Source organism: Kogia breviceps, chromosome 15 (genome assembly GCF_026419965.1).
Source record: "Kogia breviceps isolate mKogBre1 chromosome 15, mKogBre1 haplotype 1, whole genome shotgun sequence".
NCBI lineage: Eukaryota > Metazoa > Chordata > Mammalia > Artiodactyla > Physeteridae > Kogia > Kogia breviceps.
The window spans coordinates 37,457,125-37,481,895 of NC_081324.1; positions in this window are offsets into that span (position 1 = coordinate 37,457,125).

Sequence of the window (24,771 nt, forward strand, 5' to 3'; positions counted from 1 at the left end):
GGGGTTGTTCCACGTGTAGATGTATTTCTGATGTATCTGTGGGGAGGAAGTTGATCTCCGTGTCTTACTCTTCCACCATCTTCCCACTCTCACACTGATTGACTTTTGACAATTTCTAAGCTTCAATTTGCTTATCTACAAATAGCAGATGACAGATTATTAAAGGCATTAAATTAATTCTTATATGTAGGAGGACCTGACATATACTAGACACTCAATACATCCCATTTTCTTTAGTTTTATACTATATTGTTAAGGTTTTGCTTGCCACTGTTGTAATTTTTTTCTTAAAAAAGTGATGATATTAAAGAGAGCTAGAAAAAATTTTGCATGTCAAACAGTTGTTTGTCTTCTAATTAACCAATTCCAAGTGTTTTTCAAATCCTATGAATAATGTTCTATTAACCCCAATATATAATTTACCAATTAATAATAAGGATGATATGGTCAACCATAGCAAGCAGTAATGGTAGAGATAACCTGAAAGAACAGAGCTATTGTTTTGAGTTGTTAAGTGAGTTTCTGCAGAGAATAACTAACTTGAAACAAGTCTTCAAGATGGGAGATCTTTTTATTTATCTTAGGTGTTCAAGTTTCTTCTAATACACAAAAATCTAAGCAGCCATAACAACAATGGATTGAATTCTGCTAAACAACTCTCATAAAAATTCACCTACATATGTCTTCTCCTTTTCCTTGTGCTAACAGTGACCTGGAACATGCTCTCAGAGTGGACTACTGAAGCTCATATACAAAAGTAAATCATAAAAACCCATTTAGTGTCTCTGCTCCTCTCAAATCTATTAACATTTCACAGGCCAGACTAAAGCACATTATCTAATTCATCATCAACAGCTGAAAAATTAATCTTTGCCTACCTGGTGGGGGGTACAACAAAGACACATGGCAAAGCAAGTAGATATTTAATTCTATAACAGGGATTGAAGAATTTGAAACAACACAGTTAGAAAGCATGGAAATGGAGAAGCAAAAAGAGCTACAATCCTGAAGCCCATGGAATGAAAAACACAATCACAACAAGATAGAGTAAATGAAAAGGCAGAGGACTATGTACCAGATGAAGGAAAAATTTTAAATCCCAGAAAAACAAATGAAGTGGAGATAGGCAACCTTCCAGAAAAAGAATTCAGAATAATGATAGTGAAGATGATCCAGGACCTCAGAAAAATAATGGAGGCAAGGATCAAGAAGATGCAATAAATATTTAACAAAGACATAAAAGAATAAAAGACAAACTAACAGAGATGAACAATACAATAACTGAAAGGAAAAATACACTAAAAGAAATCAATAGCAGAATAACTGATGCAGAAGAGCGGATAAATGACCTGGAAGACAGAATGGTGGAATTCACAGCCACAGAACAGATTAAAGAAAAAAGAATGAGAAGATATGAAGTCAGCCTAAGAGAGCTCTGGGACAACATTAAACACACCAACATTTGAATTATAGGGGTGCCAGAATGAGAAGAGAGAGAGAAAGGACCAGATAAAATATTTGAAGAGATTATAGTTGAAAATTTCCCCAACAAGGGAAAGGAAATAGCCACCCAAGTCCAGGAAGTACAGAGAATCCCAAGTAGGAAAAACCCAAGACACTGAGACCTATAGTAATCAAACTGACAAAAATTAAAGACAAAGAAAAAATTCTAAAAGCAACAAGGGAAAAATAACAACATACAAGGGAACTCCCATAAGGCTAATAGGTTATTTCTCAGCAGAAACTCTGTAAGCCAGAAGGGAGTAGTATGATATACTTACAGTGATGAAAGGGAAGAATCTATGACCAAGAATACTCTACCCATCAAGGATCTCATTCAGATCTGATGGAGAAATCAAAAGCTTTACAGACAAGCAAAAGCTAAGAGAATTCAACACCACCAATCACCTCTACAGCAAATGCTAAAGGAACTTCTCTAAACGGCAAATGTAAGAGAAGGAAAAGACCTACAAAAGCAAACCCAAAACAATTAAGAAAATGGTAATAAGGAACATACATATTGATAATTACCTTAAGTGTGAATGGATTAAATGCACTAACCAAAAGAATGGTTGAATGGATACCAAAACAAGACCCGTTATATCCTTTCTACAAAAGTTCCACTACAGACCTAAGGATACATACAGACTGAAAGGAGGGGGGAAGAAAAAATATTCCATGCAAATGCAAATCAAAAGAAAGCTGGAGTAGCAATACTCATATCAGGTGAAATAGACTTTAAAATAAAAAATGTTTCAAGAGACAAGGATGGACAGTAAATAATGAGCAAGGATCAATCCAAGAAGAAGATATAACAATTATAAATATATATGCACCCAACATAGGAACACATCAATACATAAGGTAAATGTTAACAGCCATAAAAGGGGAAATTGATGGTAACACAATAATAGTGGTGGACTTTAACATCTCACTTTCACCAATGGACAGATCAAACAGACAGAATATTAATAAGGGAAAATAACCTTTAAATGACACAATAGACCACATAAATTTAATTGATATTTATAGGACTTTCCATCCAAAAACAACAGAATACACATTCTTCTCAAGTGCACATGGACCATTCTCCAGGAGAGATCATATCTTGGGTAACAAATCAAGCCTCAGTAAAGTTAAGAAAATTGAAATTGTATCAAGGATCCTTTCTGAGCACAACACTATAAGAAATAAATTACGAAAAAAAAAACCCCATAAAAAACAGAAACATATGGAGGCTAAACAATACTCTACTAAATAACCAAGAGATCAGTGAAGAAATCAAAAAATACCTAGAGGCATTTGACAATGAAAACACGCTAACCCAAAACATATGAGATGCAGCAAAAGCAGTTCTAAGAGGGAAGTTTATAGCAATACAATCATACCTCAACAAACAAAAGAAAATCTCAAATAAACAACCTAATCTTACAACTAAAGCCACTAGAGAAAGAAGAAACCAAAAAAATGTCATATTTGATAGAAGGAAAGAAATCATAAAGATCAGAGCAGAAATAAATGAAACAGAAATAAAGAAAACAATAGCAAAGATCAATAAAACTAAAAGCTGGTCATTGAGAAGATAAACAAAATTGATAAACCTTTAGCCAAACTCTTCAATAAGAAGAGGGAAAAGACTAAAATCAATAAAATTAGAAATGAAAAAGAAGTTACAATGGACACCTCAGAAATACAAAGGGTCATGAGAGATTACTACAAGCAAAAATAAGCTAATAAAATGGACAACCTGGAAAAAATGGACAAATTCTTAGAAATGCAAAACCTGCTGAGACTGAACCAGGAAGAAATAGAAAATATGAACCCACCAATCACAAGCATGGAAATTGAAATTGTGATAAAAATCTTCCAAAAAACAAAAGCCAAGGAACAGATGGCTTCACAGGTGAATTCTATCAAACATTTAGAGAAGAGCTAATGCCTATCTTTCTCAAATTCTTACAAAATATAACAGAGGGAGGAACACTCCCAAACTCATTCTATGAGGCCATCATCACCCTGATACCAAAACCAGACAGAGGTACTACAAAAAAAGAAAATTACAGATCAATATCACTGATGAATATGGATGCAAAAGACCTCAACAAAATACTAGAAAACAGAATCCAACAGCACATTAAAAGGATCATACACCATGATCAAATGGGATTTATCTCAGCAATGCAAGGATTCTTCAATATATACAAATCAATCAACATGATACACCATATTAACAAAGTGAAGAATAAAAACCATATGAACATCTAAATAGATGCAGAAAAAAGTTTGACAATATTCAAACCCATTTATGATAAAAACTCTCCAGAAAGTGGGTATTGAGGGAAACTACCTCAACATAATAAAGGTCATATATGACAAACCCACAGCCAACATCATTCTCAACAGAGAAAAACTGAAAGCATTTCATCTAAGTTCAGAAACAAGACAAGGATGTCCACTCTCGCCACTATTTTTCAACTTAGTTTTGAAGCCCTAGCCATGGCAATCAGAGCAGAAAAAGAAATGAAAGGAATACAAATTAGAAAAGAAGTAAAACTGTCACTGTTTGCAGATGACATGATACTATACTTAGAAAATCCTAAAGATGTCACCAGAAAACTACTAGAGCTAATCAGTGAATTTGGTAAAGCTGCCGGATATAAAATTAATGCACAGAAATCTCTTGCATTCCTATACACTAACAATGAAAAATCAGAAACAGAAATTCAGGAAACTATCCCATTCACCATTGCACCAAAAAGAATAAAACACCTAGGAATAAACCTACCTAAGGAGGTAAAAGACCTGCACTCAGAAAACTATAAGACATTGATGAAAGAAATCAAAGATGACACAAACAGATGCAGAGATATACCATGTTCTTGGATTGGAAGAATTTATATTGTGAAAATGACTATATTTCTCAAAGCAATCTACCGATTCAATGCAATACCTATCAAATTACCAATGGCATTTTTATAGAACTAGAACAAAAAATCTTAAAATTTATATGGAAACCAAGACACTGAAAAGTCAAAGCAATCTTGAGGGAAAAAAGTGGAGCTGGAGGAATCAGACTCCCTGACTTCAGACTATACTACAAAGCTATAATAATCAATACTGGCAATATGGTACTGGCACAAAAACAGAAATATAGATCAATGGAACAGGATAGAAAGCCCAGAGATAAACCCACACACCTATGGTCAATTAATCTCTGACAATGGAGGAAAGGTATACAATGGAGAAAAGACAGTCTCTTCAATAAGTGGTGCTGGGGATACTGGACAGCTACATATAAAAGAATGAAATTAGAATGCTCTCTACCACCATACACAAAAGTAAACTCAAAATGGATTAAAGACCTAAATATAAGACCAGAAACTATAAAATTCTTAGAGGAAAACATAGGAATAACACTCTTTGACAAAAATCTTAGCAAGATCTTTTTTGACTCACCTCCTAGAGTAATAGAAATAAAACCAAAAATAAACAAATGGGACCTAATGAAACTTCAAATGTTTTGCACAGCAAAGAAAACTATAAATAAGGTGAAAAGACAACACTCAGAATGGGAGAAAATATTTGCAAATGAAGCAACTATCAAAGTATTAATCTCAAAATATATTTTTGACACAGCTCATGCTGTTCTCTCTCTCTCTCTCTCTCTCTCTCTCTCTCTCTATATATATATATATATATATATATATATATATATATATATATATATATATATAAATAAATATTCAAAAAATGGAAAGACCTAAATAGACATTTCTCCAAAGAAGACATACAGATGGCCAAGAGACACATGAAAAGATACTCAACGTCACTAATAATTAGATAAATACAAATCAAAACTACAATGAGTTATCACCTTACACCAGTTAGAATGGCCATCTTCAGAAAATTTACAAACAATAAATGCTGGGCATGGTGTGGAGAAAAGAGAACCCTCTTGCACTGATGTTGGGAATGTAAATTGATACAGCCACTATGGAGAACAGTATGGAGGTTCCTTAAAAACTACAAATTGAATTACCATATGACCTAGTAATCCCATTACTGGATGTATAACCAGACAAAACCATAATTCAAAAAGATACATGCACCCCAATGTTCATTGAAGCACTATTTACAATAGCCAGGTCATTGAAGCAATCTAAATGCCCATTAACAGAGGAATGGATAAAGAAGTTGTGGTACATATATACAATGGAATATTACTCAGCCATAGAAAGGAACAAAATTGGGTCATTTGTTGAGAAATGGATGGATGTAGAGACTGTCATTCAGAGTGAAGTAAGTCAGAAAGATGAAAACAAATATCATATATAAATGCATATATGTGAAATCTAGAAAAAGGGTACAGATGAACTGGTCTGCAAGGCAGAAATAGAGACATAGATGTAGAGAACAAATGTATGGATACCAAGGCGGTAAAGCAGGGGGTGGGGTGTGAGGGGTTGGATGAACTGAGAGATTGGCATTGACCTATATACACTAATATGTATAAAATAGATAACACTTAACAACTTGCTGTATAGTACAGGGAACTTTACTTCACTTTGCTGTGCAGTAGAAACTAATACAACATTGTAAAACAATTATAGCCCCCCAAAAAATAAAAAAAGAAAGCCTGGAAATTATTCTAACCTATATCTTAAAAACAGACTACATACTATTTATTGCTTTATTATTTTATAGTTTATATGGTTCAACATCGATTTTTTATAGGTCAAGGGCCATCAGCACTTTACCATCCTCCTAAAGGTATATGTAATAAAAAATCCAAATAACATTATATGTTTCAGAGCCCTCAATTATGTACCTCTGTAAGAATACAATCCCAGGGGAAAAAATGTAAAAAAAAAAATTGGCACTTCCTTTCAAAGTATGATTTTAAGTCTAGGCTGACCTATAAAAAAATTTCAGGGCTGCCTATATGACATAAATTGGAGGTAGAATGATATAATGCTTTGCTCCTTCTTTCCTTCACGTATGAAGGACGGTGAGTGCTTGCAGTTATATTTTGTACAGGACAAAGTTTTGATTTCATAAAATGCCCAGATATCAATGTAACTGTGAATAAGTTATTTCCTGTTAATTGAAGTTTTGGGGGCAGTTAAGGGTAACAAAGGACCTTGGAAACATTGTGTATCCAGAAAGTTCAACCAGAGCAAGAATCAATAGTAGATATACATTAGAGATTTATTACAAGGAATTGGTTTATGTGATTATGGGGACTGGCTAGGCAAACATCAAATCAGTAGAGCAAGGTGTCAGGAAGGGCAGGCTGGAACTCTGAAGCATGAGTTGAAGCAGCAGAAAGCTGGCAAAATGTCTCCTTCTTTATTAGGGAACTTCATTTCTGCAATTAAGGTCCTACGACTGATAGAATCATACCCATCCAGATTATCTAGGACAATCTCTCCTACTTAAAGTCAGCTGAGGATGAACTTTATCTTCAGATACTTTCATAGCAACATCTAGATTAATGTTTGGTTGTGTAATGGGTCCATAGCCTAGCTAAGTTGACACACGAAACTGCTCATGATGCACTATGACCCTAGGGATGGAAAAAATAGGCCCTAGATAGATATAAGAGGGCTGTGAAAAACAAACTTTTCTGACATCTCAGATTTGCCCCAACCTGACCAGATCTGATTTTGAGATTTGGATTGAAATATATAAGTCATTTCCTTGTGTCTTTTGTCACCATTCTTAAAGGTACTTTGTCATAATCAAACTGACAATCTGCCTCCTTAGGAGCTTGTGGGAAGAGTTTCTCAGAGATGTGTTTAATCAAAATCACGCTTGGAGAGTCTATCTCTGCTTTATAGTCTTAGGATTTACTTTGTTTTTAAACTGGAACAGAAGAGAGGATGAATGGCTGGTATATTTGATGATATATAATCACATTAATAATTTATTGCCACATTTGTCAATATATTAGTGCGATGTTATCATATACATTATTAACTGTTGCTCTTAAATGTTTTATACTGATCTTTTACATTTTTTATTTCAATTGTGATAAATTTGGATCCAAGGGATCTTTTTTCTTTCATAATAAGGAGTAAAACTATTGCATGAAAAGAACTTAGGAGGATTGAGCCCAGTCTTGCAAACAAAGAATGTCAGTATTTTCCTTCCATAGCTTTTTTACCTGCCCTTCCTTTGCTCAGAGGTTGCAGGTATTAGAACTTTAAATTGGCAGATTGAATGTCTCTACACAGAAGGAACCCAGTAATTCCCCATCTTTGGCAACATCTCTGTAGTTCATCGACAGAGACTCCCACGTCGTGTGATGGTTGTGGGGTGCCTTCGGTAAACCAGAATTTACAGTGGAGATGGCCTCTTCCAGTGGAGCATCATTTTAAAATGTTATCTCTTGAAGTTGGGATTATGTTCTTAGCTGTAATTATAGAGTGGTACCATCATTCCTGAGCAGAGGCCAAAAATTAAGGCTGATTTGACACGTTCCACTATCTTGTTTAGTGTTTTTTTTTTTTCATTTGGGAAGTTTAGAAGAGAAAGGAAATATTATAGAATTGAGATTTCTTTAAGTATGGTGACTTTCATACTTAAAAGATTAGCAAGCAAGTGACAATTTTGTATCATGAATTTCTTCTTGTTTGCCTCACAGAATATAAATTGCTTCCCACATTCCTGAGACTATCTAAGTTTTATAGAATTACTATATTGCTGAAAGGTTTTGTTTATCAAATTTTCTGCATACATGAAGTCACCTTGCTATTTAAAGAAATTGTAATGTGTCAACTTGTAAAACAATTACACATTTTTTAATAAATTATGATTTGCATATACTTTTGATTAATATAAGAATCATTAAACTTCTGTGATACTTATAAAAACTGGTCAATGTAAGGGTTAGAAGATCTAGAAACTTCTTCCACTGCATATATAAATGGAGGTGGCGTGTCTAAGTCACTCTCCTATTTCTGATCCTCACTAACTTCAGTGTTAAGTTACTGTATTGTTTGGCCCCTAAGGAAATGAGGGTTAGAGCTGCTAAGTGTTCTTTCTAGACCTCCGTTTTTCTCAGTTGTGAAATAGGGTAGCTGACTGGATAACCTCAAAAGTCCTTTCTAGTTTTGATTTCTTTGGATTATCTCCTCAAAGGTACTTTCCAATTCCATCCTAGCAACAATTCTGTGTCTAAAACTCATATTCATCTCCATATATAATGATCAAGGTGATCAAATATATTTTATTTCTGTCATTTCAGTTTATTCCCCTAACTCTCTCTTTGGAATCTTTTCATGAAAACTGTTTTCAGAGGATTCATAGCCAGGAAGCTCTCCCACTCTTTCATAGCATAGAAATCCTCCAAAACCAAGCCAATGTTCCAATCCCATAATTGCATTTCCAGTGATGGTTTTTACTACTGTTGGGTATACCGATTAAAGGAAGGTTAGAATATAATTCATATTTCACCTATATTAGATTTTTTGTTAACACGTAAATCTAAGTATACATACATATATTACATTTATTAACTATGTAAATACTTGCTACTTATAAAATGATGTAACAAAATACATTCAGAGAGAAAGAGGCAGATTATGCCTAATATATCTATGAAGTGAATTGAATTAGAAGAAATACGTCCCTATTGAAAAATCACATGGGTCTTCACTGGACCGACTGAGGTTAACAGGCATCAGAGAGCCAGTCCACTCTGACCTCTATCACAGTTTCTTTTTTTAAAATAACTTGAGACAAAAGGGACCTGAATAGAGTTTAATGAAGTTTATAAATGCCTATGCTTTATCAACACATTATTAAAACCTAAATTTCTTTTTATAGGTCATATTGACTATTTTCCCCCAATTCTGTCTTCTATCAGGATCATCATTAAAGTGGTATGATAGGACAAGACAAATTGTTTTCTTAAGAATCCATCCAGGGCTTCCCTTGTGGTGCAGTGTTTGAGAATCCACCTGCCGATGCAGGGGACACGGGTTCATGCCCTGATCTGGGAAGATACCACATGCCGTGGAGTGGCTGGGCCCATGACCCATGGCCACTGAACCTGTGCGTCCAGAGCCTGTGCTCCACAACGGGAGAGGCCACAACAGTGAGAGGCCCACGTACCACAAAAAAAAAAAAAAAAAAAAAAAAGAATCCATCCATTTATATAATGTGAAAAGTGACATTGATATTTTGCCTGCCTTCTCATTTGTCATTCAGAGCAACATCTATCATCAGTTTATCTCAACCTTTGCTTAATGAGGTTTGTTTATATAAAACAAATCTCAAGCTTCAAGGGTTACTGTCATCCTTATAATAAAATTTAATCCTATTGTAAGGATCAACATTCATAACACTCTTTGAGGCATGTCCCATTTGACATGTTTACTTTTATTCCTATTTTACAAATGAAAGAAAAATCTTCTCATGCCACTTAAATAACTTTCTTAAGTTTGTTAACCAGCAGGGGGTAGAGCTAGGTTTCAAACTCTGACCCAAATGTCTGAAAAATCATCAAAGCTCTGTGCACAGAAATTTTCCCTGGGAAATGGGAGGTTTTGAGTCCAGGGCCCACAGTGGAGTACTCAGTGCATCCACTGGCACTGGTTTGGTTCCTGGCATGTGGTGTTGTCAGTTAAGTGCTTTTGAATTGGAGGTGAACTTCTGGGCATTCCTTTCACAACTTTATGTCCTCCAAACATACTGCCCTTTTCCATATGTCTCTCTCTTTTCTATGTAACTATTCCTTACATATCTCAGTCATCATCAAATAATGATCCCCTTAAACCCCTCTTAATCATCTTCTTGTCCTTTTCCTGAAACCTTTCTAGTTATGCTACTTTTATTTTTAGTACTGTGACCAGAGCTGTGTGTGGGAACCCAGGAGATTCAGGACATCTTCATCTTGACTTCAAGTTTATCTTCTCCTGGCCTCAGCAAATGTGAAGGATATTTTAACTTTACACTGACACAGATTTCCAAGATATTTTACTGTTTAGTCAGCAGTCTTGTCATAATGAGCATCAATCATAATTATCAGAAGAATGACAGAAAAGGAAACTTTAAATAATTGACTATTATTTTATATCACTGATATATTCTGTGTCTCCTTCCCAGAAAACTAAATGTTTATTTCCCCTACTTCATCAGTTATCATTTTGGTGATGAAAAAGTAACACAACCTAGCTTACATGAACAGAGGAATATGGTTCATTTGACTGTGAAGTTTGAGGTAGATCCTTCAGGCATGACTGTTTTTAGGGGTTAAAAGATTGTGTCTGAGTTATTTCTCTCTCTTTCCCACTTTTTCCTTAGTCTCTTTCAGTGTGTTTGCCACATTCTCTCCAACTTCATATGACACCTTCTGAACGGCTGATTGGGGCCAAAGCTGAAAGTTGTTCATCAAAACCCTCTTTTCTCATCCTCTTTGACAGTGTGACATGGCATTTCCTGACCCCTACTGTAGCTGAGTGTGGTCTGTGATTGAATTCTGGCCTGTGGAATATGAGCAGAGTGTTGGTACCATTTCTGGGTCAAGGTTTGTAAGTGGGTGTGGCCCATCCATGCCCTTTGCTCTCTTACCCTCCTTTCTTCTGAGGGAAGATAATACAGTAGGCCTAGGGAGACGGTGATGCCATAAAAGGTAAGGAGGCTTGGTTACTGAATCATCAATGGGGAAAACTTCATGCTGACTAGCAATGCCTGTTTGAACTATTAAGATAGTAAGAAATTATTTTTATTGTGTTCAAATTATTATGCATTTGGGGGTTTCTTTATTATGGCAGCTCATCTGATCCCAGTGAATACTCTGTAACATTTGGCAATAAGAAACTCCAGCTGGAATTATTCATAAGGTCCATGATTCATAAAAAAATGAGAGCATCTTTCGGGATAGCTTAGACAGAAATAGCCAAGGTATTTTAAAGATAAACTTGAACAAATGGCATCTCTAAGGTACAAAAAGAGATGTTCTCAGGCTCTGACTTCATCAAAATACATTATTTAACATTTAAACCAAGAGTGTGGTTCAGAGAACTTCTTCAAATGCAGACTCTTAAGCCACATGTCACAGATTCTGATTCATCTGGTTTAGGCATAGCCTAGGAATCTGCATTTGGGAATTGCCATGGGATATTCTGAAGTGTTCCATTGACCAAGGTATGAGAAAAAAAAAAAAAAAAAAAACTAATAATTTTGGCCAAAAAGACCAGTTCAGGTGCTGAGCCTGGCATTTTGTGTTCTATCATAAAAGAAATCATTCTTATTAATCAGCAAAAAATAAAATAAAAAATAAATCCCTGTAGCTAAACTTAGGCACTTATTTGTAACACTGATTGTTACTTAGAAGACACAATACATATCTTGTCCATAATAGATGCTAATTGAATTGTACTAATCCAAGAGGGTTTGGTACCAAAGGAAGTTCTCAGCCCTGGCTGCTAATAGAAATCACCTGGGGAGATTTATAAAATGCAGATACCTGAGTTCCACTTGTGAAATAAAATTCATATTTTATGGCAAGATAAGAAAAATTTAAATATATATATTTTTCTCTTCCCTTTGGCCCTCTCTCTCCCCTCTACTGTGCATTGTGTATCTGAATTATGCGTCGACCTAACCTCCCCCATTGGCAGAAATACCTGCTTAACCATAAAGAACAACATTCTTCTAGCATCAACAAAACAACTTCTTAAAAGATAACATTCCTTCTTGATCTTATAAGGGGCCATGATGATGCTTAGATCTGTATTGTGTAAACTGTCAAAAATATATAATGTATAGCGCTCTCAAAAAACTTATATAACTATGCATTGACTTTTAACAGGCAGAACAGTTCTCAGAGCTTTCTGAGATGCTCTTCCCAGGTTATAATCCTCAATTTGGCTTGAATAAAATTTTCCATTTCTTTCTTAGATTAAATTTTCAGGAAACACACTCCAGTTTTTGACTTAATTAAATGGAGGCACAATCTAGGCATCAGATTTTTAAAAGATTCCCATGTGATTCTACTGTGGAGCCATTGTTCAGAGCATCACAAAACATAGTCCTTGGACCAGCAGCTTAAGCATTACCTATAAATATATCAATATTAAAAATTCAAATTCTCAGACCTCTAGAAACTGCTGAGTTAGAAATGTTTGGGGTAGGGTCCAGCCAATGGAGACTGAATATGAGACATGCCCAAGTTTAAATACCACTGGTCTAGGCAGTGGTTTCCAAATCTAATTGATTATCTGGGGAGACTACTGAAAATAAAAATTCCTCAGCTTCACTACCACTTCAAGTTTCTAATCCAGAAAGTCTGGGGAAGGTTGAGAATAACTTTCTTTCTTCCTTCCTTCCTTCCTTCCTTCCTTCCTTCCTTCCTTCCTTCCTTCCTTCCTTCCTTTCTTTCTTTCTTTCTTTCTTTCTTCTCTCTCTGTCTCTCTCTCTCTGTCTCTCTCTCTCTCTCTCTTTCTCTCTCCCTCCCTCCTTCCCTTCATTCATTCCTTCCTTTTTCTTTTGTTTTTTGTTTTGCCAGGTTTGGGGCCCACCTTCAAAATATTACCTGAAAATACAAACGCCAATTTAAGAAATCTGAATTCTAGCCCTGCTGGTGTTCATAACTGACCACGTGACTGTGGATAGGGGATTCTCCCCTGTCCTCTGTACCAAAGCTTCCTCACAGCCACTGCTGACTCCCACCCTTACTGGGAAGCTCTAATAAACATGAATGACATTTGTAGTTTCAAAGCCACTGTAAATGTGAAATATGTCTTTGAGTGGAAGAGGAAGTTTCATGCTCTCCTTCTGCCTCCTGGGAGACTATTACCCACTATCAGGTCTCTTTCATTTCTTCTTTAATGGAAAACCTCCTGTAGGACACCTTGTGCTCTGCTATCATCTTCATTTCCATAATTATCTTGAGCTAAACTTTGCCCTAGGAAACTCTTATTGCAACAATGCCTCTCTGCAGGTTCCTCTCTCCATCTCTCTCTCTCCTTTTCTCACCTCTCTTTGCCTCTTCCTGTCCTAGATAGTGTCTGTCCATTTCATCCTCTTTTTCTTGTATTATTATTATTTAAGTATCATGCAGTGGAAGTCAGGTTGCTGAGCTTTTTTTTTTTTTTTTTTTCCTAACATCTTAATTGGAGTATAATTGCTTTACAATGGTGTTAGTTTCTGCTTTATAACAAAGTGAATCAGCTATACATATACATATATCTCCATATCTCTTCCCTCTTGAATCTCCCTCCCTCCCACCCTCCTTAACCCACCCTTCTAGGTGGTCACAAAGCACCGAGCTGATCTCCCTATTCTATGTGGCTGCTTCCCACTAGATATCTATTTTACGTTTGGTAGTGTATATATGTCCATGCCACTCTCTCACTTTGTCCCAGCTTACCCTTCCCCCTCCCCGTGTCCTCAAGTCCATTCTCTAGTAGGTCTGCATCTTTTCATGAAGAACCTAGGGTATTGAAGGTTGCTGAACTTTTGGAGACAGATGAGGTCCCCCAGGAGCACTTGGCACTAGCGTAGCGCAGTATCCTAGCATATGGAGTTGAATCTCCAGGCACTGACATTAACGCTCCTGCTTCAGGTAACTCATTTAGCTTCGGTGTCATTTTACAATAAATATACCATACACCGACACAAATTAGACAGCTATTGAGATTAATTTTGAGACACTATCGGCAACATCTTAAATCAAAAATCATTCTTTATTAGCGTGCTTGGCAATATAGTGTGCCTGCCCTCCCCCCTCCTGATCCCTGCCACAAGAATAAATGAGGCCCTGTGGTTGACATAGCGCATCAAGTGTTTTATAATAGTCTAATTGTAGCTAATGGTTTGTGCAGCTAATTAAGGCCCTATGAATTACAGTAATCAGTCAAGCTCATCCTTTAAACCAGATAGTTCTATTCAACCATCTCTTTAGTAAGAAACAAAATATATAACTATATATAACTATAACTACACACACACATGCATACACATGCACACAGGCTGTAATTATCAGCCAGGTTCATTTGAGCACAAAGAGATTAATAGGACTGATTTTTTTCTCTCCCTTATTGCAAAATATTTATTTAAAGAGGGACAAGTTTCCAGCAGCAGCTCTAGTCCATGTGGATGGGGCTAAGGTGGAGTCTTCTGTGTGTCTTCTACCTGAAAACTGAGAAGTGAGTTGATGCCAAGTGTAGCAGCTCTCCCCAACATCTCTCATAATCCATCCAGGTTGCAGCCCAGATTTAGCTATTGGTGTTTATGTTGTGGCAATCTAGATGCCTCAGAGAGATGGTGACAAAGAAGCCATTTGAATGGTGTGGTTGAAATTCAAAATGGACCAAACTCCATTTGTCAATCAGCCAATGACAATGCCCTCAACATGATTAGTTTCCTTTGGTAGCAGTGACCAAAGACACAGAGGAAGAAGTTACTGAACAATTCTATAAGACCATTCTTCTTACAGATTTGTAAGAGGAATGGGATGATTTTCTTTTGCAGTGAGTTTGATTTGAGGAGCATATTCTAAATAGAAGATCTATTAGAATACAAAAGAGCTCACCAAAGACCTGAAGCATATTTAATTTCTTGGTTTATTTAAAACTTGACTGGACATAGCAGGAAAGAACATTTGAAGGAATTCTGCAAGTCCTCTGGGGAGCAGAGAAAGGGAGCAGTAGGCCTTCTCTAATGTTTGTAACTATGATTCTTTGAGAAGGAGAAACATTCTATAGAAATGTCATCAGTAAGACCTCTGTTGGAACAACATGTGTCCTGGTCCCCTAGGGTCCCACTGCCAATGAAAAGTGGGAAAAGAAAGAGGGATTTTCATGAAGGTCATATGGTTTCATTATTTCCAGCTCACAATCTCACAGAACTGGGTAGAACATTGAAAGTTCAACCAGCTTTTCATCTTCTTTTAAGCAAGATTAAATTTAACTGCTCCAGACAGATGATTGGAGAACCAGTTCTACTGTGTAAAATGTATTCCTGTAGCACAGGTTTACTGTAGATTCTCACTCCCACCAACTATTTCTTTCTATCTGGTCAACATTTTCTTACTGTAATAAATGGTCATTTCTTTATGATTTTAAAGGAAGTCAGTTGATATCCTTTATGAATTTTTGCCACTCCCTCTCATTTTTCAGGTCAAATTATTCTTGTTTTATTAAATTCCCTTGTAGATCTTCTCAGCTTGTCATTGTAGAATAGTGGAAAGCTCATTTGTCAAGAAAAAAGGTGCTACTTGCCTTATAATTAGATTTTTTGGTATTTGATTGTTGGTTATTCATTATATCCTCTCAAGATTTACATGTATAGGTGGCCACTTAATCTGAATCTTATTTCTAAATGATTCAACTGTTAGATATAGATGTTTCCTTATTTATGAAATGTCTATTATCAAACTAAAATGCTTACATTTATGCCTAGCTGCTAAAAAATAAATTAGTGCACCTTGTTCATAAAATTGTATTTATCAATTTACTTACTTACCTATTTACTCACTAATACTTTTGTAAAGCTATCGATGCATTTTTCATGGTCATCCATGATTGTATTAAAAGTTTTCTTTTTATCTACTAAATACACCTTGTGAAGCATTAGCTGCATGTTGAAATTTGACTACACATACTTCAAGGCTTTTTATGAAGTTTTTTATTTTCCATAAAAAAAATGATCAGATGTTGGAAGAAATCAGATTGATGGAGATGAAGAATGTGATTTGCCCAGCTTTCATCACTACCCCCTTTTCCCTCCTCCTTCTGTTCTTTTCACATCTTTTTTCCTCTACAATGATCCTTGTACTCTTTGTGGGGTTTAAAACTCAGCTTGTGTTGACCCAGATAATTTTGAAATAGATGCTTCTAGAGCTGGTCAAAAGATGCCTGTCCATGCTTGAGAAGTCTGTAGGGCAGAGTCCGGTGTTTTATTTGTACTGCACCAGAATGAGAGTTGATGACAGCTCCCCCTCACCCGCTGTTTGTCCCCTTCTACAGGTCAGCATCTACAGCCCTTTCTATATATGAAAAAATGATGTTACTAGTCATTCTGGGAACAACTCATATTACTACTTCATTCTATTGGCTTTAGGTGGAATAGGGAAGTACACACTCCATCTCCACCACACTTCAAACCCAAAGTTTCAAGTATCTCAAAAGAAAAGATTATGATGTAAAATTCCATTCACCCACCACAGTGCTCACTGAATCCCATAGACCTATAGAGTACAAGATACCTATTTGATGTCTCAAGGAAAGTCAGCTCTATCTAAAATGGTTTATCATGTTTGAGTGGTTAGAACACTTGGGTATTTTCCTTAGCTAGACCTTCACCTATCTGAAAGTGCAGATCTAGGTCAGTTGCTACCTGAAGGTGTCATGATTTTCTGACTCCATATAGCTATTTAATGAGGGCAACAGACCTACAGTTGCTCATAAACTGTTGACTGCAGAGTCTGGCCAGCTGCTTTTGGTTGACTTAATGTTATTCTTCTTGTTTTGTTTGATCCCCCTCCAGAAAGTGGACACTGTATTAATTGTATTTATAAATACTGTATGTACCAGTTTCAGAACCACAGGGCTCATTTAAAAAGGAATATTAAACACATAAATTATTGTAATAAATTAAGCTGCTAGCTTCCTTTCCTCTCAGTACCCAGCGTATCTAAAAGAACCCAAATCCAAATCCAGGGGGGATATTGAGAAGAATGGATCACCAGAAATAACAACATTTCTTGGGAATATTTCAGAAAATCATCTGGCCTGTGGATACATCTTCAAGATGACACAAGGCTCTCTATAATAGAGAAAACCCAGAATTTCCCTCCATGTATTCTACACTTTGTCAGTCTCTTCCTACTATCCCCATTCAATCACTTTTCATGTTTGTTATAATTCCTCTTCATTTCCAAAATATATGGTTTGGAGATATTAATGTAGGCCATAAGTTAGTAAATATTTTTACAGAAAAGACAATACAGTCAAGAGGAAGGCACTGTTGTTATGTCACATGGTTACTATGACCATACACCCTCAAACATATAGTGGAGCACATGAAATTATACATATTTAAGGAGGTAAAAGAACAAGTTATTTGAAACATACTTCTCTTAAAAAAATTAAATGTACAAATAACAAGCACCGCAACTCATGTATGTAAGCTTGTGTAAAAGAGAGGCTGTCATGCAACTTAAACAAATAATTTAATAGCCCTAGTAGCTACCACTTCGATGGCATTTCCTGGATGCCATCCTCTCTTCTAAGTTTTATACATGTAGTTTTATGCATGTAGTTGTATGTTGGGAACAGCTAATAAAGTAAGTACTACTTTTATTCCTGCTTCACAGATGAGAATGCTGAGACACAGAAGGGTGAGGGAGATGCTTCAAGTTGTTCAGAATTTAAGTTCAAACACTCTTGCTCCCATATGTTGTGCTCTCAACCATAGCTTCATTGAATTATGTATGAGAGGTGGCTGAGTTTTAACTAGAGAATCAATCAATCAAACTCTCCCTTATGTAATTAAAGAAGCAAATTTTTGTTGGCTGGGCTTGGGGAAGCAAAACAGACTCAGGGCATGCCCTCAAGAGAGTATATGATATACCAGGGACTTAGGTACTTCATACATAGTCACTTGCCTGGATATTTAATTCAAAATGTGAAAAATCTATGCAGAAAAGCATCAGGAATAAAATTAAGTTTTAGAGAACAAAACATTTCAGAAGGGGTAGTTGCTTATAGTCCACTATTTTCAAGTGAAAATAAACCAAATTATGAAGATGGTAAAGTCATAAAGGAAAGAAAGCTTATCTATTTTGTTTCACTCTGTATCCCAAAGCCATACATCATGCTTATCACAGGATAGGCGCTCACAAAACATCTAGTGATTGAGGAATTCTATGGAAAAAACAAAGACAGGCAATCTAAAAAAGCAGACCAACAGTACCAATGGCTTTCTCTCTCTTCCTCACTGTCAGAGTATGGCTTTACATAAGGACCAGAAAGTCTCTGCTCCATCCCAGTCTTATTAGCATCTGTGATAACTGTAGATCCAGGCTGATCCAGACACGTGCCTTTGGCCTCTTTTGAGCCATTGTTTGTATTATTAGTGGGCACGCCACTCAAAATAATCTCCCAAGCAACCCCTGTACAGCTGCCATGTTCTGACTGAGAAATTCCATTATTGCCATAGGCTGAAAGGGAAATGCCATATTCCAACCCTTGTTGGGTGATTTAGACCAGGTATAACATTCCAACAAGAGATGATCCTTATTTTTTGTCCTACATCATTGTGTTCAATAGCTGAGAGCTGGCAGAAAGTTCCTGTGTGACCTTATCAGTGGTGTCCACTGTGGCTGCTGGAGCACTGAGGACAGGACAGGCCATGAGCTATGGAGACACTGTCTCCTTTTATGAGTTTCCTGCTGTCTATCATATTACCCTGTGACTTTGTAGGAACGAGTGCAAGAATTCCTTCCATATGGTAGATGCTTATTGACTGGCACACAACCCTCAGATACTGGAGAAGGAAAAAGTTTACTAGACTTGTTAAGTTAACTTTCTTCAGAGGAAAATTTACTACAGTGTTGGCAAGTTTCCTTACCTACAGAACTTCTCTCTCTCTCTCTCTCTCTTTTTCTCTCTCTCTCTTTCCTTCCCTTTCTTCCTTCCACATTCCCTCCTTCTTTCTCTCTTTCTTTCCTTTTCTCCTTTTTTTTTTTTTTTTTTTTTTTCTTTTCCCTTTCAAGGACTGTGATTCTTTTTTTGATTTTTCTGATATGGGCTTTCTGGAGTTTGGGGCCTTAATTTTAGGTGACCATTGCATGGCCTGGCTTTGTAAATACATTGGACAAACTACTCAAATTTCCAGTGGGATTTTAAATTTCCTTACTATATCAAACTGACCCACCTTTCATCCTCTGGGTTCTAATAAGTAACATTTCACTTTAAGGATGTATGTGCATTGCCTAGAGTTAGGACTATTTTGTCTTTTTATTTCTATTTAAATAATGTGGCTCACAATATGCTTCTTAACACAAACTATTTACTTTAGTCAAACTAGTGTTCTAAATGTCTACTTCTAAGATTTGTGAGGTCTGTTCCTTGTGGAAATGCCCCTAATCTCTTCCCTTTCTATCTGACCACAATCAGTTCTGTTAGAAGCATTGGACACAGGAAAGACTGGAAAGTCAGTATCCTACCTTGTTCCCATGATTTTGTGTCTCTTTGGTGACCCATCTTCTTTGGGTGCTTCTCAAAGAAGTGCTCTTCCCATTTAACATCTCTTCTACTATGAAGACAAGATCTAATATCAGTAATTGAACTTCATTGTCAATGTAAGTTAATGTTTTCCTACTCCCAGGGGTATCCTAAGGATAGAGACAGATCCTTTTTTTTTTTTTTTACTTTTATTGGAGTATAGCTGATTTATAATGTTGTGTTAGTTTCAGGTGTACAGCAAAGTACAGATACTAGTGTGTACCTATTAATCTCCATCTCCTAATTTATCACTTTCCCCCCACCATGTTTCCCCTTTGGTAACCATAAGTTTGATTTCAAGATCTGTAAGTCTATTTTTATTTTGTAAATAAGTTCATTTGTATGATTTTAAATTAGATTCCACGTGTAAGTCATATCATATGATATTTGTCTTTCACTGTCTAATTTACTTCACTTAATATGATAATCTCTAGGTCCATCCATGTTGCTGCAAATGGCATTATTTCATTCTTCTTTATGGCTGAGTAATATTCCATTGTATATATGTACCACATCTTCTTTATCCATTCCTCTGTCAATGGATATTTAAGTTGTTTCCATGTCTTGGCTACTGTAAATAGTGTTGCAATGAATATTGGGGTGCATGTATCTTTTTTAATTATGGTTTTCTCTGGATAGATGTCCAGGAATGGGATTGCTGAATCATATGGTACCTCTATATATAGTTTTTTAAGGAAACTCCATACTGTTCTCAATAATGGTTGTAACAGAGAGAGCTTTTTTTATTTTAACAACTTTATGGGAGTATAATTGCTTTACAATGGTGTGTTAGTTTCTGCTTTACAACAAAGTGAATCAGTTATACATAAACATATTTTCCCATATCTCTTCCCTCTTGCATCTCCCTCCAACCCTGCCTATCCCACCCCTCTAGGTGGTCACAAATCACCTAGCTAATCTCCATGTGCCATGCAGCTGCTTCCTGCAAATATCCACCATATGTTTGGTATTGTATATATGTCCATGCCACTCTCTCATTTGTCACAGGTTACACTTCCCCCTCCCAATATCCTAAAGTCCATGCTTTAGTAGGTCTGTGTTTTAGTCCCATCCTACACCTAGTCTCTTCATGGCATTTTTTTGGTTAGATTCCATATATATGTGTTAGCATACAGTATTTGTTTTCCTCCTTCTGACTTACTTCACTCTGTATGACAGTCTCCAGGTCCATCCACCTCACTACAAATAACCCAGGTTCATTTCTTTTTATGGCTGAGTAATATTCCATTGTATATATGTGCCACATCTTCTTTATCCATTCATCTGTTGATGGACACTTAGGTTGCTTCCATGTCCTGGCTATTGTAAATAAAGCTGCAATGAACATTTTGGTACATGGCTCTTTTTGAATTATGGTTTTCTCAGGGTATATGCCCAGTAGTTGGATTGCTGGGTCATATGGTAGTTCTATTTGTAGTTTTTTTAAGGAACCTCCATATTGTTCTCCATAGTAGCTATTTCAATTTACATTCCCACCAGCAGTGCAAGGGTGTTCCCTTTTCTCTACACCCTTTCCAGAATTAATTGTTTCTAGATACTTTGATGATGGCCATTCTGACCAGTGTTTGACGATATCTCATTGTAGTTTTGATTTACATTTCTCTAATGATTAATGATGTTGAGCATTCTTTCATGTGTTTGTTGGCAATCTGTATATCTTCTTTGGATAAATGTCTATTTAGGTCTTCTGCCCATTTTTGGATTGGGTTGTTTGTGTTTTCATTATTGAGCTACATGAGCTGCTTGTAAATTTTGGAGATTAATCCTTTGTCAGTTGCTTCATTTGCCAATATTTTCTCCCATTCTGAGGGTTGTCTTTTGCTCTTGTTTATGGTATCCTTAGCTATGCAAAAGGTTTGAAGTTTCATTAGGTCCCATTTGTTTATTTTTGTTTTTATTTCCATTCCTCTAGGAGGTGGGTCAAAAAGGATCTTGCTGTGATTTATGTAATAGACTGTTCGCTTATGTTTTCCTCTAAGCGTTTGATAGTGTCTGGCCTTACATTTAGGTCTTTAACCCATTTTGAGTTTACTTTTGTGTATGGTGTTAGGGAGTGTTTTAATTTCATACTTTTACATGTAGCTGTCCAGTTTTCCCAGCACCACTTATTGAAGAGGCTGTCTTTTCTCACTGTATATTCTTACCTCCTTTATCAAAGATAAGGTGACCATAAGTGTGTGAGTTTATCTCTGGGCTTTCTATCCTGTTCCATTGATCTATATTTCTGTTTTTGTGCCAGTACCATACTGTCTTGATTACTGTAGCTTTGTAGTATAGTCTGAAGTCAGGGAGCCTGATTCCTCCAGCTCCATTTTTCGTTCTCAAGATTGCTTTGGCTATTCGGGGTCTTTTGTGTTTCCATACAAATTCTGAAATTTTTTGTTCTAGTTCTGTGAAAAATGCCAGTTGTAGTTTGATAGGTATTGCATTGAATCTATAGATCGCTTTGGGTAGTATAGTCATTCTTACAATGTGGGTTCTTTCAATCCAAGAACATGGTATATCACTCCATCTATTTGTATCATCTTAATTTCTTTCATCAGTGTCTTATAATTTTCTGCATACAGGTCTTTTGTCTCCTTAATGTAGGTTTATTCCTAGGTATTTTATTCTTTTTGTTGCAATGATAAATGGGAGTGTTTTCTTAATTTCACTCACAGATTTTTCATCATTAGTGTATAAGAATGCCAGAGATTTCTGTGCATTAATTTTGTACCCTGCTACTTTACCAAATTCATTGATTAGCTCTAGTAGTTTTCTGATAGTATCCTTAGGCTTCTCTATGTATAGTATCATGTCATCTGCAAACAGTGACAGCTTTACTTCTTCTTTTCTGATTTGAATTCCTTGTATTTCTTTTTGTTCTCTGATTGCTGTGGCTAGAACTTCCAAATCTATGTTAAATAAGAATGGTGAGAGTGGGAACCTTGTCTTGTTCTTGATCTTAGTGGAAATGGTTTCAGTTTTTCACCATTGAGGACGATGTTGGCTGTGAGTTTGTCAAATATGGCCTTTATTGTGTTGAGGAAATTTCCCTAGATGCCTACTTTCTGCAGGGTTTTTATCATAAATTGGTGTTGAATTTTGTCAAACCTTTCCCTGCATCTATTGAGATGATCATATGGCTTTTCTCCTTCAGTTTGTTAATATGGTGTATCATGTTGAATGATTTGCATATATTGAAGAATCCTTGCATTCCTGGAATAAATTCCACTTGATCATGGTGTATGATCCTTTAAATGTGCTGTTGTATTCTGTCTGCTAGTATTTTGTTGAGGATTTTTGCATCTATGTTCATCAGTGATATTGGCCTGTAGTCTTCACTCTTTGTGACGTCTTTGTCTGGTTTTGGTATCAGGATTATGGTGGCCTCATAGAATGAGTTTGGCAGTGTTCCTCCCTCTGCTATACTTTGGAAGAGTTTGAGAAGGATAGGTGTTAGTTCTTCTCTAAATGTTTGATAGAATTCGTCTGTGAGCCATATGGTCCTGGGCTTTTGTTTGTTGGAAGATTTTTAATCACAGTTTCAATTTCAGTGCTTGTGATTGGTCTGTTCGTATTTTCTATTTCTTCCTGGTTAGTCTCGGCACACTGTGCATTTCTAAGAATTTGTCAATTTCTTCCAAGTTGTCCATTTTATTGGCATAGAGTTGCTTGTAGTAATCTCTCATAATCTTTTGTATTTCTGCAGTGTCCATTGTTACTTCTCCTTTTTCATTTCTAATTCTATTGATTTGAGTCTTCTCCCCTTTTTTCTTGATGACTCTGGCTATTGGTTTATCAATTTTGTTTATCTTCTCAAAGTACCAGCTTTTAATTTTATTGATCTTTGCTATTGTTTCCTTCGTTTCTTTTTCATTTATTTCTGATCTGATCTTTATGATTTTTTTCCTTCTGCTAACTTTGGGGTTTTTTTGTTCTTCTTTCTCTAATTGCTTTAGGTGCATGGTTAGGTTGTTTATTCGAGATGTTTCCTGTTTCTAAAGGCAGGATTGTATTGCTATAAACTTCCCTCTTACAACTGCTTTTGCTGCATCCCATAAGTTTTGGGTCGTCCTGTCTCCTTTGTCATTTGTTTCTAAGTATTTTTTGATTTCCTGTTTGATTTCTTCAGTGATCATGTCAATATTAAGTAGTGTATTATTTAGCCTCCATTTGTTTATATCTTTTACAGATCTTTTCCTGTAATTGATATCTAGTCTCATAGTGTTGTGGTAGGAAGAGACACTTGATACAATTTCAATTTTCTTAAATTTACCAAGGCTAGATTTGTGACCCAAGGTATGATCTATCTTGGAGAATGTTCCATGAGCACTTGAGTAAATTGTTTATTCTGTTGCTTTTGGATGGAATGTCTTATAAATATCAAATAAATCCATCTTGTTTAATGTATCATGTAAAACTTATGTTTCCTTATTTATTTTCATTTTGGATGATCTGTCCATTGGTGAAAGTGGGGTGTTAACGTCCCCTAATATGATTGTGCTACTGTCGATTACCTCTTTTATGTCTGTTAGTATTTGCCTTATGTATTTAGGTGCTCCTATGGTGGGTGCATAAATGTCTACAATTGTTATATCTTCTTTATGGATTAATTCCTTGATCATTATGTAGTGTCCTTCTTTGTTTCTTGTAACATTCTTTATTTTAAAGTCTATTATGTTTGATATGAGAATTGCTACTCCAGCTTTCTTCTGATTTTCATTTGCATGGAATATCTTTTTCCATTCCTTCACCTTCAGTCTGTATGTGACCCTAGGTCTGAAGTGGGTCACTTGTAGACAGCATATATTTGGGTCTTGTTTTTGTATCCATTCAGTCAGTCTCTGTCTTTTGGTGGGAGCATCTAATCCATTTACATTTAAGGAAATTATCAATATGTATGTTCCTATTACCATTTACTTAATTGTTCCAGGTTTATTCTTGTAGGTCTTTTCTTTCTCTTGTGTTTCTTGCCTAGATAAGTTCCTTTACCATTTTTTGTAAAGCTCGTTTGGTGGTGCTGAACTCT